Source organism: Miniopterus schreibersii (assembly GCF_964146895.1).
Source record: "Miniopterus schreibersii genome assembly, chromosome: 6".
Classification (NCBI taxonomy): domain Eukaryota; kingdom Metazoa; phylum Chordata; class Mammalia; order Chiroptera; family Miniopteridae; genus Miniopterus; species Miniopterus schreibersii.
In genome coordinates this window covers 8,783,277-8,800,156 of record NC_138107.1, presented here as the reverse complement: position 1 = coordinate 8,800,156, position 16,880 = coordinate 8,783,277, and the positions used below count along the sequence as shown (strand labels likewise).

The 16,880-nt window shown below is 43.0% G+C and overlaps 1 protein-coding gene and 1 pseudogene across 2 annotated transcripts in view; both read left to right on the top strand.

Moving 5' to 3' along the window:
* TMEM217 (transmembrane protein 217) overlaps positions 1-16,880 on the top strand; it is a 32,753-nt gene that overhangs the window by 10,103 nt on the left and 5,770 nt on the right. The gene's annotated exons all lie outside the window — the stretch shown is intronic.
* Positions 10,254-12,204, top strand: LOC308558691 (large ribosomal subunit protein eL34 pseudogene; annotated as a pseudogene). The gene is made up of 2 exons: positions 10,254-10,625; positions 12,056-12,204. The product of its transcript is annotated as a large ribosomal subunit protein eL34 pseudogene (transcript).

The window sequence follows — 16,880 nt, the reverse complement described above, 5'->3', positions numbered from 1 at the left end:
TTTTTATGGTCTCATTTTCATTTGTTTCAAGGTATCTTTTGATTTCTTTCTTGATCTCATTGTTAACCCATTCATTGTTTAGTAACATGTTATTTAGCCTCCATGTCTTCGTGTGCTTTTTAGTTGTTGTTTTTTCCTTGTGATTGTTTTCTAGTTTCATATCACTATAGTCAGAGAAGATGCTTGATATTATTTCAGCCTCCTTAAATTTATTGAGACTTGTTTTATGTCCTAACATGTGGTCTATCCTAGAAAATATTTCATGTGCACTTGAAAAAAATGTATATTCTGCTGCTTTGATGTAAAATGCTTTGAAGATATCAATTAAATTCATCTGATCTAGTGCGGGGTGCGTCACTTACGGCTGCCATTTTCTTATTGATTTTCTGTCTGGAAGATCTATCCATTGATGTTAATGGGGTGTTAAAATCCCCTGCTATGACTGTATTACTGTCAGTCGATTCCTTTGCTTTACATATTTTGGTACTGCTATGTTGGGTGCATAAGTGTTTATAAAGGTTAATAGCCTCTTGTTGGATTGCTTCCTTTATCATTATGTAGTGCCTTTCTTTGTCTCTTACTATAACCTTTGTTTTAAAGTTTATTTTATCAGATACAATTATTGCTACCCCAGATTTTTTTTCATTTCCACTTGCATGAAATAACGTTTTCCATCCCTCTGCTTTTAGTCTATGTGTATCTTTTGTTGAGGTGGGTCTCTTGTAGACAATATATATATGGGTCTTGTTTTCTTATCCATTCAGCTCCCTATGTCTTTTGATTGGAGCATTTAAGTCATTTACATTTATAGTGATTATTGATAGGTACCTATTTATTGCCATTTTATTCTTTTAACTATGTTCTTCTGTTTGTTTTTCTCTCTTCCCCTCCTCCTCCTCCTCCTCCTCCAAGAAGATAAACTCCTTTAGCTTTTTCTTGTCTGGGAAGCTCTTTATTTCTCCTTCAATTTTAATATGATAGCCTCGCTGGATAAAGTAGTCTTGAGTGTAGGTCCTTGCTTTTCATCACTTTGAATATTTCATGCCAATCTCTTCTGGCCTGAAATGTTTCTGTTAAGAAATCAGCCTACAGTCTTATGGGAGCTCGCTTGCAGGTAACTAACTGTCTTTTTAAAAGAAATTTATCTTTGCCCTGCCGGGCGTGGCTCAGCGGTTGAGCATCGACCTAGGATCCAGGTGATCGGGGTTCGATTCCTGATCAGGGCACATGCCCGGGTTGCAGGCTCGATCCCCAGTCGGGGGCATGCAGGAGGCAGCCGATCAATGACTCTCTCATCATTGATGTTTCTATCTCTCTCTCCCTCTCCTTTCCTCTCTCTGAAATCAATAAAGATATATTTTTTAAAAATTGTTTAAAAGAAATTTATCTTTATTGTTGAAAGTATTACAGATGTCCTCTTTTTTTCTCCATTGACCCCTTCTACCCCCACACCCATCCCCCACCCCAGGCATTCACCACACTATTGTGTGTGTCCATGGGTCATGAATACATGCATATAAGTTCTTTGGTTAATTTCTTCCCTCCCATCCACCCACCCTTGCCTTCCCTCTGAGAATGGTCAGACTGTTTGATGCTTTTATGTCTCTGGATCTATTTTGTTCATCAGTTTATTTTGTTCTTTAGATTCCACATATGAGTGAGATCATGTGATACTTGTCTTTCTTTGACTGGCTTATTTCACTTAACATAATACTCTCCAGGTCCCTCCGTGTTGTCTCAAAGGGTAAGAGGTCCTTCTTTTTTACACATGCATATTCCATGGTGTAAATGTACCACAATTTTTTTATCCACTCATCTACTGAAGGGTAGTTGGACTGTTTCCAGATCTTAGCTATTGTAAATTGTGCTGCTGTGAACAAAGGGGTGCAAATATTCTTTCTGATTGGTGTTTCAGGTTTCTTAGGATATATTCCTAGAAGTAGGATCACTGGGTCAAATGGCAGTTCCATAAATCCATCTTATCTAATGTGTCATTTAGAGTCACCGTTTCTTTGTTGATTTTTTGTCTGGAAGATCTCTCTAGTGAAGTCAGTGGGGTGTTAAAGTCCACTACTATGACTGTATTGCTGTCGATCTCTCCCTTAAAGTCCTCTAGAAGGTTTTTTAATATATTTAAGTGCTCCTATATTGTGTACATATATGTTTACAAGGATAACATCCTTTTGTTGGATTGATTCCTTTAGTATTATATAGTGACCTTTCTTGTCTCTTGTTATGGCCTTCATTTTGAAGCCTATTTTGTCAGATATGAGTATTGTTACTACAGCTTGTTTGCACAGAAAAATTTTTTCCATCCCTTTATTCTCACCTTGTGTGAGTCTTTTGTTTTGAGGTGGGTCTCTTCTAGACAGCACATATTTGGGACTTTTCTAATCCATTCATCTATCCTATGCTTTTGATTGGAGCATTTAATCCATTTACATTTAGGGTTATTATTGATAGGTACTTATTTGTTGCCATTTTAATTATTTATGCCTATGTTTTTCTCTCTGTTTATTCTTATTACAGCAGTCCGTTTAACTTTTCTTGCAATGCTGGTTTGGTGGTGATAAACTCCTTTATCCTTTTTTTGTCTGGGAAGCTCTTTATTTCACCGTCTATTTTGAATGATAGTCTTGGTTTCAGAACTTTACTTTTCATTACCTTGAATATTTCATGCCATTCCTTTCTGGCCTGTAGAGTTTCTGATGGGTAGTAAGCTGACAGCTTTATGGGAGCTCCTTTGTAGGTAACAAATTGCTTTTCTCTTGCTGCCTTTAAGATTCTCTCCTTGTCTTGGATTTTTGGCATTTTAATTATGATGTGTCTGGGCATGAGCCTCTTTGGGTTCTTCTTGCTTGGGACTCTCTGTGCCTCCTGAACTTTTGTGACTTTTTCCTTTATCAGGTCAGGGAAGTTTCTGCCATTATTTCTTCAAACAGCTTCTCTATCCTTTGCATATTTTTCTTCACCTTCTGGTACTCATATGATGTGAATATTGTTATGTTTCATGTTGTCCCACAGCTCCCTTAATCTGTCCTGTTTTTTAATTGTTTTTTCTTTTTGGTTCTCTGAGTGATTTGTTTCTACCCTGTCTTCTAATTCACTGACCCAATCTTAAACTTCCTGTAATCTGCACTTTATCCCTTCCAATATATTCTTTATTTCTGCTCTGTCATTTTTAATTTCCTTCTTAGTTTCCTTATCTTTTCTTATGCTGTTGAACATCATTACAATCAGTATTCTGAACTCTATATCTGATAGATTGCTTATATCCATTTCATTTATCTATTCTTCTAGAGATCTCTCTTGTTCTTTCTTTGGGGCGTGTTTGTTGTTGTTTTTTGTCTCCCCATTTTTGCTGTCTGTTTGGATTTGTTTCTATGCATTAGGTAGATCTGCTAAGACTTCCAGTCTTTCTGGATGGTCTCTGGTGCAGGCCAATCTCAGATGCTGTTTGCGACTCTCCTTTAGTACCCTGTTTGAAGTTTTCTGCACTCCACAACTTGTGGTTCCCTCTGCTGGGGCTGGATGTGTTTGGAAAGGACCAAGATGCACACCAAGGTCTGCTTTTCCTAGCCCCAGGTCCAGAAGAAGATCAGGGAAAGACTCAAAGCATCCAGAGATCCACCTTTGCCTGCAGGCTGATTGATTTTCAGACTTTTAATGAGCCTCAGGCTGTAGGCCACAGCCAGGAGTCAACTCCACAGGGTGGGGCAAGAGGTTTTCTAACAGGGTGGGGCAATTGTTTCCTCAGGCAAAAGCTCCCTGGATGGCAGAGGTCCACCTGAGAAAGATGTCCTCTGCAGTCTAGGTGAATGACTCAGCACAGGAGTACAAGTTCTCTCCCCAGAACCCCCAGTCCTGGAGTCTCCTTACACAGCTCTAGTCCCCTCTGCCCTCTCTCTGCTGGAGCCCAAGGTAAGTGGCTGCACCTGAAAATTTTGTGCATTGGCCCTTTAAGAGGGTTCCTGCATTTCCAGCCATCCTTCCTTGGCAGACAGAAACCCTGCTGCGTTTCACAGCCAGATGTTATGTGGGCACCTTTCTCAGTTCTGGAACTCTGGGTTGGGGAGCCCAGCTTGGGTTTCGACCCCACAGTTCTCAGTAGGGACCCCCCACAGCTGAGATGTCCCTCTAGACCTTCAGCTGCTGCCTATGGAAGTCTGGCCAGCCCTCTCACCCACCTTCACACTTCCTACCGGTCTCTCTGTAGTCTCCCCTTTTCATCCTTGGTTATGAGGGTTCTCTCCAGGTAGTCTTCAGTTGATTACTCAGGATGTTTTTTCTATATTTTAGTTGTAATTCCAGTTTGGTCCTGGGAGAGTGTCAGTGTAACTTCCACTTAATCTGCTGCCATCTTGGAATCCTCTGGTAACTGTCTTTCTCTGGCTGCTTTTAAGATTCTCTCTTTGTCTTTAACCTTTGCCATTTCAATTGTGATGTGTCTTGGTGTGGGCCTCTTTGTGTTGATCTTGTTTGGGACTCTTTGCGCTTCCTTGACTTGTGTCTCTTTCCTTCACCAGGTTAGGGAGGTTTTGGGTCGTATTTCTTAAGATAGGTTCTAATCCCTTCCTCTCTTTCTATTCTCCTTCCCTTTTGGTGCTGATGTTGTTATGCTTCATATTGTCCCAGTGGTCCCTTAAACTATGCTCATTTTTCCAAAAAAAAATTTTTTTTTTTCTGCTCTGATTGAGTGGTGTGTTTTTTTACCTTGTCTTCCAAATCGCTAATTCAATTCTCTGCTTCATCTAACCTACTGTTTATTCCTTCCAGTGTATTATTCATTTCAAATATTCTATTCCTTGTTTCTGACTGGTTCTTTTTTATGGTTTCTGTGTCTTTTTCATGCTGTCCTAGTTCTCACTAAGTTTCTTGTAGTTCTTGCTAAGTTTCTTGAGCATTCTTATAACCATTTTTCTGAATTCTATACCTGATAAGTTGCTTGCCTCTATTTCATTTAGTTGTTTTTCTGGAGATTTCTCCTGTTCTTTCATTTGGGGCATGTTTCTTTGTTGCCCCATTTTGGCTGCTTCTTTGTGTTTGTTTCTATGTATTAGGTAGATCTGCTATAACTCCCAGTCTTGGTGGGGTAGCCTTGTGTAGTAAGTGTCCTGTGGCATCCAGTGGTGCAGTCTCCTTGATCATCTGTGCTGTGTGCTCCAGGAATGTCCCTTGTGTAGGTTATGTGTACCCTCCTGTTGTAATTGAGTCTTGATTGTTATTGGCCCATTTGTGTATGGGATCAGCCCTCAGACTGACTGACTATGAGGCTCAACCCCAACTACCGCATGGGAGATCCTGTATGGGTGCTGACCACGTGATGTAGAATTTGCCTCAGCAGGGTTTGGTGCCTGCTGAGATCTCTCTTTGGATATGCTACTTGTGAAGCATATTGAATCCCGCTCTGATGTTGTCTGAAGCTGGCCACTGGATGTGTTGGTTCTGGGCTTCTGTGAGAGACTCTGGTGCAGTCACAGTCAGATGTTGCCTGTGACTGGCCCTGGGCAACCTGTTTAGAGCTACAAAGCGATCCACAGTTTACGGCTGCCTCTGTTGGGCCTGGTTGTACGCAGGAAGGATCAAGGTGCACACCAAAGTTGGCTGTTACTGGCACCAGGCCTGGGGGTAGGTCAGCAAAAGTTCCAAGGCACCCTGAGATCCCTCTCTGTCTGCCTCCACCTGCCAGCTGCCTGTTAGGCTCAGTCACTGAAAGAGCCTCTGGCAGTACTCATTGAATGAGGTAGGTTCTTAGTGAGTCACCGGGTAGAGATCAAGTGGTGTTCATCGGATTGTTACAGGTTAAAACTTGGTGCCAGTACTGGGTCTGAGACCACTAGCAAAAGTCTCAGGGTATACGAAATCTAGCTGCCACCCTCTGGGTGCTCATACTCCTTTGTGGTGGGGGAGGGTCTCAGGGAGTCATCAGGGTGAGGCCAGCAGAGTTTATCAGGCTTAAACAGAACAAGATTTGGCCATATGAAGGGAGAGTTCTGCACTACTCAGATGTGCGAAGGAATAATGGCCCCTGTTTTAGAGCCACACAACTCAGTCTGTCCCAGATTTTACCCAGCCCTTGGCAGGGTGGAGCCACCAGGAATCAAGTTGGGTGGGGCCACTGGGACACTGGAGGGTGGACCTGCTGGGAGCCTGGAAGGTGGGGCTAATGGATCTCCCATGAGACAGGAGCACCAGTCAGGTCCACAGAAAAGTGAGGGGAATGGCCCCCACCTGAAAGCCACACAACTCAGTCACAGACAGTGTCTGAGCCTACCCAGACCTTTACACCCCGGCCAAGGCAGCTGACTCCTTAGCAGGGTGTAAGCTCTGCAGGGTGGGGTGAGAGGGAGGACAGAGGGTGGAGTTATTGCTTTCCCTGAGGCTAATGCTTATGAAGGGGAGTGGTCCACCCAAGAAAGATGGCATCTGCTGTATGGGAGAGGGACTCAGCAAAGGGACCCTGGTGGCTGCTACTTCACCTCTCTTCCCAGAGCCACAAACCCCAAACTCTCCTCACATGACTCTAGTCCGGTCCACCCTCCCTCTGCTGGAGCCCAGGGTGAGTGGCTGCAAACAAAATTTTGTGTGTTGGCCCTTTAAGAAAGTGCCTGTGACTCTAGCAAACCTCTCTCTCTCCCTGACAGACAGAATCCCTGCTGATTTTCACAGCCAGATGTTATGTGGGTCCCTCTTCTTGGCTCTGGTGCTCTGGGCTGGGGAGCCCATCTTGGGGTTGAGACCCCATGCTTCTCAGGGGGAACTCCCCACAGCTTGGATATCCCTCCAGAACCTCAGCCACTGCCGGTGGGAGTAGGGCCATCCCTTTTCACGTCTTCACCTTTCTTACCAGTCTCAATGTAGCTTCTTCTGTAAATCCTTAGTTATAAGACTTCTCTTCAGCTAATCTTCAGTTGGTTATTCAGGATGATTGTTCTATAATTTAGTTGTAATTCCAGTTTGGTCCTGGGAGGAGGTGAGTTTACCTTCCACATATTCTGCCAATATCTTCAATGTCCTCATCTTCTTGTTTTTCTTTATGCTTTTTCAGCTATGTACATAACCATAAATAATATATTGTTTAAATTAATGATGTTATATTGTATCTCTTCTATTGCTTGTTTCTTGTAAACAACAGTATGGTATTGAGATTTACCCATGTCAATGAATGTAGCTATAGTTCATTCATTTTCACTGTTGTATAATATTCCATTTTATAAATAGCACAGTTTATCTATGTTATTACTGATGGGCATTTGGTTGTTTCACATTTCGTGGTACTGTGAACTGCTGCTATGAACATTCTTATTCGTGCCTCCTGGCTAAGTGGACAAGCAGAAAGGTTTCTCTAGAATATTGATGTGTTAGGAGTGGAATTGCTGGTCTGGAATGTATACATATGTTCAACTTTGCAAAACAGAACCCAGTTGTTTTTCAAAGTGGTTTTATTACTTCCCTCTTCCACCCACTTGGGGTGAGAGTTCCATTTTTATTTCCTAGAACATGGTTTCAACAGTAAATAAAAACTTGGGTGGGAGGTGGAGAGTTGTTTCAAAGCCAGATTCTTTAAGAACAAAATTGGGTTGAACATGAGGCAGGAAAGTAGAAACTTTAATACCTGTTCAGTCACATAAGTCTTTCTTTTTTCCTTCCTTCTTTCTTTCATAAATTTGTACATGATACTAATTCAAAATGTACAAATAGGTATGTAGAAGATTGAGTGGTAACCTCCCCCCAAAAAAGATAGGTCCACATAAAAATTCCTGAAACATGTGAATGTTACCTTATTTGGAAAAAAGGTCTTTGCAGATATAATTAAGAATTTTGAGATGAGATCATCCTGGTTTACCTAGTTGTACCATAAATCCAATGTTAAGTGTCCTTATAAGAGAGAAGACACAGAAAGAAGAGGAGGCAGCACTGTGACTGTAAAGGGAGAGAGAGTGATGAAGCCACAAGTCAAGGAATGCCTGAGGCCACCTGAACCCAGAATAGCATGGAAAGATTCTTCCTGAAAGCTTTCAGAGGGAGTGTGACCCTGCCAACACATTTATTTTGGTCCTCCAGCTTCCAGAACTGTGAGAGAACACATTTCGGTTGTTTTATGCCACCAAATTTGTGGCAATTTGTTGCAGCAGTTCTAGGAAACTAATATAAGACATAAGGAGAAAGTTGGTTTCCCTCACATCCTTGACCCATAGCCACCCATTTTTTCTTCTCTATTGCAATTCTAGAGATTTTTTTTCTTTAAATCCTCACCAGAGGATATTTTTCCATTGATTTTTAGAGAGAGTGGAAGGGAGGGAGGAGGGGAAGAGAGAGAGAAAGAAACATTGATGTGAGAGACACATCAACTGGTTTCCTCCCACCCTATCTGGGGCCAGGGATTGAGCCTGCAACCGAGGCACATGCCCTTGACTGGGAATCAAACCCACTACCTTTTGGTCCACAGGCCAATGCTCTAACCACTGAACAAAACTGTCCAGGGCTAGAGATATTCTTAATAATTGGCAGGGACATCCAAGGTTATTTTACAAATGAGGAGTCTAAAGCTCAGAGAGGAAGAAACTTGCCCAAGGACCCTCAAGCTAGTCAATAGCAAAGATGACTAGGAACCCAGGTTTCCTATCTCTTAGTTTTGTGTTCCTTTGATATAAAAAAAGTATCGAGCCCAGCCAGTGTGGCTCAGTGTTTGATCATGGTCCCATGAACCAAGAGGTGACCTGTTCGAATCCCAGTCAGGGCACAAGCCCAGGTTGCAGGCTCAGTCCCTAGTAGGGGGCATACAGGAGGCAGCTGATTGATGTTTCTCTCTCATCTATGTTTCTATCTTTCTATCCTTCTCCCTTCCTCTCTCTCTAAAATATATATATATGGAAAGAAGTATTTAGGAGCAGATTTCGATATTAGGATAGGGAAAGAGAAAAGAAGGGTGCTGGGTGAATGAAGGAAGGGGAATATGTGGAAATGATAAAGGGGCATAAAAACTGTTATGATTTCTCCTCAGGTTGGCCTCAGTTCAATGAAACACTTCACCAGGTCATTGACAGACTCTCTAAGTAGAAATTAATGCTTACTTCTAACTAGCTTTTATTGAGGATCTATTATATTCCAGGTACCAAACTAGAGTAAACCCTTGATTTTGCGGCCCTCAATTTAATGGATTTCAGATTTAATGGACAAAATTTCTGGTCCATATGTCATATGTGAAAATTAACACTTTGTTAATTTTAAAATGCTTTTAACCAAGATTTGCTTATACTTAAATTAACAGGTTATTTTTTTTTGTTATTAAGTCACTGTTACTTTTAAAAAACTTAGCAAATAAGTCATATGTTGGAAAAGACACTATAGTAATTTCATCAACTTACATAAATATTACACATCTACAACCATAGTATATATATTCTAATCCAAGAGTCACTGCTCATAAACAATGTTGGGTGAATGATTAGCATGTGATCACACAGCATTATGCAGTAATTGGTTCTGTTGTCTCGTGACTTTCTGAAGCAGTTTTAACACATGCCTATGAAGTTCTGACGTGCGCTAAGCCACGCCCCAGCTGTGTGCATTTGTTTACTCTTGGTGACTAGTGAATGCACACATTTACTAGACCTATTTGGTAAAAATTTAAAATTACAGGCGCAGCCAGCGTGACTCAGCAGTTGAAAATGACCTATGATCCAGGAGATCTCTGTTTGATTCCCAGTCAGGCAACGTGCCCAGGTTGCAGGCTCAATCCCCAGTGGGGGGCGTGCAGAAGGCAGCCAATCAATGATTTTCCCTCATCATTGATGTTTCTATTTCTCTTCCTCTCCCTTGCTCTCTCTGAAATCAATTTAAAAATATTTAAAATTAAAGTAATACATATAGAAAACTTTCCTGTGAAATTAAACTTTTCTTACATACTTCATTTTACACAAACGTGTCTACATAAGTAAAAACAAACTAATTTGTCAAATTTTTAACATACACACATTTGGAAAACACACATACACACATAAGTAAAAACAAGTAAACTAACTAATTTGTCAATTTTTTAACCTACACACATTTTTATATAACGGACTCTTGGCTTTAACAGACACCTCATTGCCCGAATTAGTCCATTACGTCAGGTTTTACTGTATACTAAGAGCTGTCAACATGCAGCTTGTGCCTTCTACAAGTATAATATCTCATAGGGAAGTCAGGCTAGTAAGTAAAGCAGTATGACAAGTAATTTTTAAAAATAGAGTTGTGGCTCTTCCGGGGATGGTGACTTTAGGTATTCACAATGGTCCAGCGTTTGACATACCGTCGGAGGCTGTCCTACAATACAGCCTCTAACAAAACTAGGCTGTCCCGAACCCCTGGTAATAGAATAGTTTACCTTTATACCAAGAAGGTTGGGAAAGCACCAAGATCTGCATGTGGCGTGTGCCCAGGCCGACTTCGTGGAGTTTGTGCTGTGAGACCTAAAGTTCTAATGAGGTTGTCTAAAACAAAAAAACATGTCAGCAGGGCCTGTGGTGGATCACTGTGTGCTAAATGTATTCCTTATTGAGGAGCAGAAAATATTGTGAAAGTATTGAAGGCACAAGCACAGAGTCAGAAAGCTAAATTTAAAAATGAAGCTTTTTTGAGTAATAAAAGCAATTTAAAAATTAAAAAAAAAAAAAAATAGAGTTGTGTACTATGTCCCAAGAAAACACAGAGCGGGGAAGCTGGAAAAGGTCTTGAAGGATAAGTAAGAGTTTAGCAGGTAGACAGGAAGGGAAAGGCATCTTAGGCAGAAGGCTGACACATTTATGGAACTAGGGAAGTTCACAAGAGAAGCCGTATTTGAGAAAATCACATAGGAGAGGCTGTTAGTGCCCCACCCACATCCCTCGACTTCTCCATGTGCTCTCTTTGCCAGAAGGCTTGTCCCCCAACTCCCCAGAACTGCAGAAAGCCATACTCCCCACACTTATAGCATACTAGAAGTGCCCAGGAATTAACTTTTCCTGGGAGCAGCCCCCCAGCCAATGACTGTCAGGAGTTGGTGTGTAAATACCCCAGCTCCTTCACCCCTCAGATGGGATAATTCTGACGTGTGTGTTTCTGAGTTTCTTTACAGGATTAAGCTCCTGTTGTCCACTCTTGTATGTGGCTTAATAGCTCACCCTTTCCCGTATCACTTTCCGACCTCTTCCCCACTGGTGTTTCCCTCACCTCCCAAATAAACTACTTGTGCTCAGGATCAGCTCTGGGAGAATCCAAACTAAATTAAACCGTAAGTAGGTGTGCATGGTAAGAACAAAGAGTATAAGGAATGAGGTGTAGTGACAGGAGATGTTGGAGCAGGGCTTTTCATGGTGGACTTCTAATGCCATGTAAGGATCGTGGTACCTTTTCCTCTAGGCAGTGAGACGTTCATTCCAAGTTTACTAGGGGCATGATTGACCAGATATGCATTTAAAAAGACCGATGTGGTTACATAGCCAATCATTAAATAGTTTCCCCTACTCTTATTTATTTTTTATTTATTTATTTGTTGTTGTTGTTGTTAATCCTCACCAGAGGATATTTTTCCCATTAATTTTTTAGAGAGTGGAAGGGAGGGAAGTGGGGAAGAGAGAGAGAGAAACATTGATGTAAGAGAGACACATCAATTGGTTGCCTCCCACATGCACTCTGACTGGGACGGGGGATTAACCCTGCAACCCTGGTATGTGGCCTTGATTGGGAATCAAACCCACAATCCTTCAGTGCATGGGCCGATGCTCTAACCACTGAGAACACTGGCCAGGGCTTGCTTTTTTTTTTTTAACAAGTCGTAATATATTTTATTTATTTATTTATTTATTTATTTATTTATTTATTTATTTATTTATTTATTTTTATTGGTGCCCTGACCGGGAAATGAACCAGCAACCTTTCAGTGCACAGGATGATGCCCTACCAACTGAGCCTTGCCAGCCAAGGCCCTACTCTTAGAATGAAATCCAAACTCCTAACCATGGCCTATAGGCACTGCATTATGTGGCACATGCCGGCCTGCTCATCCACTGAAAACTGTCCGATTTGGCAGCTGTTGGGCTACTGCTGACCCAAGCAGCTCAGCAGGGTGAGAAGCCGGATGAAGAGCTGTGGGAGACTGGATTCTCCTTCCCACATCTTCACTCTTCGCCACGAGACCTTGCCGCACATGAAAGTGGGTGGAGCACATTTCCCTGCTAGACTTCTGGCCAGTGGAATGTGAGCGAAGGTTGTGTGCCTTAAAGGGCATCGCGTGTTGCCACTCACTGTCTTGCATGCCCGCCATTCACCATAGAAGAACATGCCTGGCGGGGGTGCTGCTGGTCCAAGGAGGGCGAGAGCTGAGGAGCAGGCAAGCGCCCAGCTGAAGCCTCAGCCCAGCCCAGCCATCCTGCAGCTGAGGCATGAGAGGAAAATAGATGCTTGTGGTTGGAAACCGCTGGATTTTACATTATTAGTGCGGCGATAACTAATTGCTACAGAAGTGAGATTAAGACGAGGAAAATCAGCTAGGAGTATTTCAGAAGCTTAGAGTGAAGAGAGCGGGAGGCTAGTATATCCCTGCTCCTCCTGTTTTGGTTTTTAGCTGCCCATAACGTAAGTCCCTGTCCCGTTTATGGACAGTTTTCCACTCTGAAACTGGGGAGCAGAGCTCACCTCCCAGCATTCTAGCTAAACATGCCAGTTCCTCCCCACTTTCCCACCCTTCCTTGGGAACTAAGTCATGTGCATGTGTCGTAGACTCTGCTAATAAAATCTGCCCAACCTAGACATTGAATCAGGAGGAGATTGTAATGCAAAGAAGCAGAAGCAGAAAAAAATATCCATTCTTTTGATAGGCGGTGCCAGTTGTGGCAGCATCACCCAGGGTCTGGTGCTAGAAGGCCTCTCAGTAACCATGGTGTCGCATGCTCATCAGTGGCACTAACAGTGTCTTCAGTGGCCCAGCTCTGTGGTGTGATATTGGCCACTACCCTGTACGCAAAACCTCTGAATGTGGTGTGGTAGATTGAGTGCATCTGTGTTATCTTGTCAGACTCTGTTATACTGACCCTGGACTCACCCTTGTGACTTGCTTTGGTCAACGGGTGTTAGCAAATATCCATTTATTTATACAAGCAGAGGCATGAAAAGCACTTGTGTGGTTGGGCTTGCTCTTTGTCTTAGTACCTTTGGGCTGCTACAGCAAAATACCACCAACTGGGTGGCTTATAAACAACAGAAATTTATTTCTCACAGTTTTGGAGGCTGGAAGTCCAAGATCAGGATGCCAGCATGGTTGGGTTCTGGTAAAGGCTCTCTTCCAGGTTGCAGACTGCTGACCTCTCATTGTGTCCTCACATAGTGGAAGGAGCAAGAGATCTCTCTGGGACCTCTTTTGTAAGGACACTAATTTCATTTATGAGGGCTCCACCCTATGACCTAATCACTTCCCAAAGGGCCCACCTTCCAGTACCATCCCCTTCAGCATTAAGTTTTCAGCATATGGATTTTGGGGAAACACGTCCAATCTGTAGCACTGTCACTGTTGTCCTCTGCCCTTGCCGTTAGAGCATGTCTTGCCTAGCCTGTTGGATGATCAGCGTCATGTGGCACTGGGCTACTCTCCCTGAGTTATCCCAGCTGAGGTCATCCTAGTCAGCCAACAGCCAGTTGTGCTTCAGACATAGGAATGAGCTCAACCAAAATCAACAGAGCTCTCTAGCCAACCAAGAATTGACCCCAGACACTCGGGTGAGTCCAGCCCAGTGCAGCCCCGGAGAAGCTGAACCCTATAGACTTATGAACTAAATACTGTTCATGTTAGATTCCACTGAGGGTTTTTTGTGTTGTGTATGTGGCATTATTGTAGCAATAACTAATGTGTCTCTAGCCCTTTCCACAAGCCTATGACTGCCTTTTCTGCTTAGATCAACCAGGAGTCGGTATCTGTTGCTTATTCTGACTAACACAGAGAAAGATGGACTGTAAATTAGAAGAAACACAGGGTCAAGGGAGAGATTGTTTGAGATGGGAGAGACTTTAGCATGCCTATAGTCAGAGCATTGGAGGGAGTTGATTTATTAGGATATAAGTGTGGCTGCAAAATAACGGTGTTTTAAACATGATAGAAATTTACAGTTTTTCTCATGTAGAAGCTGAAGCTGGAGTGGCTGCTCTGCTCTGTGAATTTTCAGGGGCCGGGGCTCCTTGTCTCTATGCTCCATCGTGTCCTCACCCAGTGGGCTGACATGGCTCCCCACCACATCCACATTTCAGTCATCAGGGCGAGGGAAACGGAGAATATGGCTTTCTACATAATCCTTGGTGGCTATATTTATTTCTTCTCCTTTCAACTCATTCTTTAAAATTGGTCACATGGCCCGGCCGGGGGTGGCTCAGCAGTTGAGCGTGGACCTAGGATCCAGGCAATCGGGGTTTGATTCCTGGTCAGGGCACATGCCCGGGTTGTGGGCTCGATCAGTGACTCTCTCATCATTGATGTTTCTATCTCTCTCTGTCCCTCTCCCTTCCTCTCTCTGAAATCAATAAAAAAGATATATTTAAATAAATAAATAAATAAATAAATAAATAAATAAATAAATAAATAAAATTGGTCACATGGCCACACTCAGCCGCAAGGGAATCTGGGAAAGATAAACATTCTGGCCAACAACGTGTAGATCTGTGGAAGAAAGGGCAACAGATAGCAGTAGTTCCTGCCATTTAATGAAGCTGGAGGGATAGTTAATGAAACAGGTGTCAATGGGAGACTTTAGCAGCCATTTCCTTCCTCCTTCCTTGTTAAGAGGACTCGTTTCTTAGAGAGGTGAGGCAACTGTGTTCCCAGTCTGAGCATAAATCATGATTTGTCTAAATCAGTATGGCAATCCCACTCAGCTTTGCCAGGAACTGGTTTCCTCAGCCTCCCCTTTGGCTCTGGGTAGCCAAATGGCCCAGTTCTGACCAATGAGCCATGAGGGGAAGGCTGCTGGGGTGTCCTGGAAAATGGTTTCCTGCCTGTGAAAGAGACAAACATGGGGTAGAGCTTCCTGGCACACTCCTGTTTAGAATACTGGTGTGAGGCCAAGAGAATTACAGATGCCAAGGTGGGCAGAACCCGACACCTCACCATTCCCTCAAGGGCAGGAAAACCCCATTTGCTGTAGGGGTTGGGATCCACCCTGAACCTTTCTGAGGATTCAAATGATGTTGAAGGATGAGTAGGGGTGAGCCAGCTGAAGAAGGGGAGAAAAAAAGTTTGAGCAAGTGAGAACATTGTAGACATGAGAAGCAATGCTGAGAGACGCCCCTGGAAAGCTGGATTGGAGTCAGATCACGAGAACCTTGTACAAAGCAGTGTAATTTACTGTCAGAATGACCTCATTCAGAATTGGGGCTGGTTTCCCTGCTTGCCAGCTGATTCACTACTAAAGCATGACAGGCATTTTCTCTTTGTAGGTTTAAAAGGACTGCCTATCTCTTCCCCCTTTCGGGACTTTTGGACAATCTCAACTCTCAAAGGCAGAGATCTAGATTATGTGGGTGGTGGGCGGGTGCTGACTTGAAAAGCTGAAGGAGAAGGAAATGGATCCCAAGCTCTACAGCAAGTGGGGTTTCCCTGCCCTTGAGGGAATGGAGAGGTGTCTGGCTCTAACCACCTTGAGGCCTGTATTTGACTCCCTCCCAGACCCTAGAGGGACAGGATGTGTAATGGGTTAGCTGCATGGACGTGGGAACTGAGCTCTAAGCCACCGCCTTTGTGGCTGTGAGCAGTGGGATAACTGAGGCTTGGACATGAAGCTTCTCACAGTGATAACACCAGCCTGAAGCCCAGTCCCTTCCCTGAAATTCCAACGTTTGCTGAACTTGGGAGTTCTGTGTGACTCCAGCAAGGGATAGGGGAGGTGTGGGGAGTGGGGAAACTCTGAGACAGAATTTCTCTCGAACTCATTGAGGAAGAGGGCTGAGTCAGATTTTACATTCTTTTTTTAAAATAAATATGCCAAGGAAAAGGATATGAGAAAACATCATAAGTTCATATATTATCTTAGTAGCTTTCTTTTAAGTTGATGGATGTTTTACAAGAAAATGTAGAAGTTTTCTCTCTAAGAACTCAAGCTCATATATGTACAAAGAATCCATTTTCATTTTTTAAAAACTAATTAAATTGGCCTGATACTGCCAGGTTAGAAGGAGATCCAATCTCTTATCATGGGGCCCTCCTGGCTCACAGGGATGCCTCAGAATCCAGATGTAGAACCTAGTGCCAGAAACGGGGCCAGCCTCTCTCCTGTGGCCATCATGGGGGTATTGACAGGAAGACACTCAACCAACTGAACCATACCAAACAGGGCGGTATCAGTTATTTTAATAATGTAATAGTTACCCTCAAATCCTCTAGCCAAAATAAAATGAGGATCTTGTCAGTAATTCAAATCTGACTGTTCACCCAACCCATCTCACTTTCTCCCCTGGCCCAAGGTCATCATCACCCAGAATTCTAACTTCATCATTTCTTTCCTTACATAGTTTTCTTATACAATTTAACAGTTTTATTACATCTATATATAGTCCTAAAAAGTGTGTATGCATGTTTAACATGTATCTGTGGTTGTTTTTAACTGTATTATCTCCTTTTGGTTCTTTTCTTTCACTTACTATTACATTGCTTGGATTCATTCATATTGCTGTGTGTTGTTACAGTCATTTTAAAACCCCAGGTCGCCCAGCTGGGCGTGGCTCAGCAGTTGAGCGTCGACCTAGGATCCAGGAGATTGTGGTTCGATTCCTGGTCAGGGCACATGCCCGGGTTGCAGGCTTGATCCCCAGTCGGCGGCGTGCAGGCAATGACTCTCTCATCATTGACGTTTCTATCTCTCTTTCTCCCTCCTTTC